Genomic DNA, 3767 nt, shown 5'->3' with positions numbered 1-3767 from the left:
TTGGAGTTTTCCACGAGATAAATTTACACATAAAAGCTAGCCTTATCGGTGCGATGATTCTGATTTCCTTCTGAACTCATGGGAATCTGTCTTGGACTTGGGGGAGCCTTCCCTAATTGAGGCTGTCGTGTTATTTTGTGGTTAGCCCAATTTTTAGACCAGACTGACAGGGTAGAGAGAGGAAGAAAAGGGACGCTATGACCTTTGATTTCCAGGTGTGAGGCCAGCTCAGGAAGGATGCTGGCCTAAGACACTGTTTCAGCAGCCCAGGTTCAGCAAGAAGCCGAGGCACCCAGACAGGCTGCTATCAAGGCTGCTGAGGACCCTACTCCTGCTCTGCATCTTCTCTATTTCTTTTTCCTCTGTGTGCCACCTGCACTGTGTGAGCCACGGGAGAGTGGAGATCTTGTTTCTTGCCTTTACATTGTATCCCCAGCTCCTACGACAGAAGAGTGCTAATCAGTGAAGAGGAATGGAGAATAAAATTTTTAGTAGATTATTTAATTTTCAATATTGATTATAAGTTGAACACAAGGATACCTATCATCTTTGTTCTACACTTTCCAGTGTGGCTAGAAAGACTTATCAATTGCTGTCCTGCATAATAGCACACACCTTTAAACCTAGCACTTGAGAGGAAGGCAGATCTGACTGCATAAGCCAGGCTGTCCTTGAACTCAGTCACTTCCAGGTCAGACAGAGAGACACACCATAAGACTAGAGGTTGTTTGTTTGTTTGTTTGTTTGTTTCACTTTAAGATTTTATTTATTTATTTTATGTATATGACAAGTACAAGGTAGCTGTCTTCAGACACACCAGAAGAGGGCATCAGATCCCATTACAGATGGTTGTGAGCCACCATATGGTTGCTGGGAATTGAACTCATGACCTTTGGAAGATTAGTCAGTGCTCTTTACTGTGGAGCCATCTCTCCAGCCCAAAACTGTATTTTTAAAAAGTTAAAAAAAGAAAGCCCCCAAACTATTTTAATTGGTGCTCTGAATTCAATCTCTCTTTGCCAAGCTCAGTCCAGTCCTTATGGGCATATTTGCTATAGCTTTAATTAGCCTTTAGCCCCTACTTGGTGGCTAAATACTACAGGGGGTAGATTGCTCAGCTCTTGGTCCCAAAACCAGGGCCTCTTCGGTATCATCCCCTATCTTTCACATCCCCTGATCCCACAGACACAGCCCTTCCTTCTTCCTTGATCTTCAGAACTCCATTTTTGAGCATACCATTCAGTTTTGGCCACTTGTTCACAGATTATCTCCTGGCTTGTTGATCGAATACCTTTGTAACTAACTTCAACTCATGCTGGGTTTGTCATTCATTTTTCTCTCAGCGAGCCTACACCGTGTTTTATTATGAATTTTTCTTCCCACTCTTTCAACAGAATGGGATTGTTTTTCTGCACCCAATAAATTTTCATTAAAAGTTGTAATATAACGAAGACAGAGGGGTGCTAGGGGTAGTCAGACTCCAGCTCTGCATCCCAAGCATTCAGAAAATTCTCGTAAACACCTGGGCAGCTCTCCAGTTCCAGAACAGTTGGAAGCCATTGCTCTCTGAATTCCACACAGCTAGTGGAGTTTTGGCTGTGTGAGAGTGGATATATTTCTGCTATTCTAAAAAGGTTTTGAGACAACTAAAAAGTCTTCTTATAACCCGGGTAGGGTTTTTTTTCCCCTAAAAGTCTATTGTTTTTATACTTCCTTACTCTCAAATTTACCAACTTAATAAAAGCCTGATTATTGTAACACCTCCTCAGTTTTCTCATGTAGCATTTTCTTCTTTTTATGCTACAACCCCCCAGTGTGGAGATAGCAGTGAAAAGAGCACATAGGACAGACGCTACTGCACCTCTCAGAACTCAAGGTCACTTTACTATAGAGTAAGTACAGAGATGTAGGCTCTTCAAGAGTTTTAATACTAGCTTTCATCCACAGAGCCGCTCCAGATCCAGACTCCTTCTAGCACAAGGTTCCTCCACCCCCTCATGCAAATTCAAGTCCAAGTTGACAGCTGTCGACCCCTAGTGTCATATCTGCGTGGAAGGAAAAATAAGAATTCAAATGATTATTTCTAGGTCTCTTGAGAGAGGTTCAGGTTGGGGTCAGGGCGGGAGTAGGGTTGTTTCATGAGCTATCTGCTATGGGCATGCTAACAGTAAAAGGAGATTGGGAGAAATACTGGCTTCATATTTACTCATGTAAAAATAAGCTGATTCTCTGGTGGGGGAGGAATAGTAACAACTGTCTCCCTTGGCCACCTTCATGCCTGCCTGCTTGAGTGTGCTTAGATTGTAACTGCAGTACATTCCTGTAGGGACCGTAGCTTCTATGGTAATGTAAAAAAAAAAATTCATGAGGCATAAAAATTTATACAGCACAAAATATATATCACCCCTAGTTCCACACCCTAAAAATAACGGTTAAAGGAGTTTTAAACATCTACTTTCTTCCCAACATCTTGTTAACTGGCGTGTGAGTCAGTGAGGAAAGTTTTTGAAATTTTAATCTATTGCTCTGAGGATGTTCATAGTATTAAAAAAAGAAAGGTAAGATGTACTTGTACAAAAAAAATTGAAAAATAAATACGGGCCCCATAAATGCCATAGGTGTGTTGACAGGTACTTGTGTAAGGATACACTGGGGATCAGGAGATTAAAAAAAAAAAAATAGTGAGATTGTGTCCTGGATGTGGTGGCCACTCCTCTTTTCCAAACACTTAGGAAGCAGAAGCTGGGGAATCTTTGAGTTGGAGGCTAGCCTGGGCTACAGAGCTAGTTCCAAGGCAGCCAGGAATATCTAATGAGACTCTGTCTTAAAAGGAGGGGGAGGGTAATTAAATTAAATAAAAAATATTTAATCGAGACTAGATATTTCAGTGTACTTGGTGCCCAGGATAATTGTACAGGGGCACTTTGAGAATAGTTGTTTGTTGGGGGCTAGGGATGGGTATTTGTCTGTTTGTTTATTTCTTTTGTTGCTAAAGAAAGAAATATGGACTCCAGGGTCCCTTCTATCCTCGGGATTCAGCAGTGCTTGGAAAAGAAGTCTGCCATGGTTAAATTCTAACTGTCCCTGATTTCCCAGGGAGAAGTCCAAAGTGTCACTTGGAGATAATCAGAATGACCCGGACCTTTGGTTCTCTACTTGCTGAGCCTGGAAAGTACCTAAATATAGAACAGTAAAGTTTTGCTGAAAAGTATGCTGTGTGTGTCGGGCGGTGGGAGTGTTGACATGTCACTAAATCCACTCACTTTTTCTATGGAAAATGATGCAGTGGGAATGTCCTCAAGAAAAAACGGAAGAGCCATGCCAGCTGCCACCGGCTCAGACAGTTGCCTTTTTTCTTTGTAAAGTCTCTGTGATACTCTTGCAAGCACGCTCTGCTTCCTTTGCATCGGATAAAGGGCCTGTTTCGTTCATTTTCTTTAAGGTCCATGGCAAGGGCTCAGCCGTTGGAGGGAAACTGTTGGTTACTGGTCACCTGTCAGGAACTAGGCTGAGAAGTGCCCTTCAATGCTCGGGAACAGTGGCCAATTGTGGCCCTGCCCTTCCTCAGGTGACCCGGGCTGAGTTTGCTGGGCCTGCCTCCAGAACACAGACTCTTTGATGAAGTGTCTGGCCCGGGGGCAGAGTGAGCCCTCGGTGGAGAGGCTCACATTGCCGGCTTTATTTGGGCTTCTGGCAAAGTCGCACTGAAGAGCACAGGTTTTCCGAAGAAGGCGGCTTCCTGTTTTCATTAAGACTCCAGGGGGGGG

General features: G+C 43.3%; 1 long non-coding RNA gene across 1 annotated transcript; it reads right to left on the bottom strand.

Moving 5' to 3' along the window:
- Nucleotides 1-1912: 1912 nt before the first annotated feature.
- Nucleotides 1913-3722, bottom strand: LOC114618291. The gene is made up of 2 exons (XR_003710943.1): nt 3264-3722; nt 1913-2045 (listed from the first exon to the last, which is right to left on the bottom strand). It is a non-coding gene; the product is annotated as an uncharacterized LOC114618291 (long non-coding RNA).
- Nucleotides 3723-3767: the final 45 nt, after the last annotated feature.

Source organism: Grammomys surdaster, unplaced genomic scaffold (assembly GCF_004785775.1).
Source record: "Grammomys surdaster isolate TR1022 unplaced genomic scaffold, NIH_TR_1.0 141, whole genome shotgun sequence".
Classification (NCBI taxonomy): domain Eukaryota; kingdom Metazoa; phylum Chordata; class Mammalia; order Rodentia; family Muridae; genus Grammomys; species Grammomys surdaster.
The sequence above is the reverse complement of the archived record's forward strand: the minus strand, read 5'-3'. Positions and strand labels throughout refer to the sequence as shown.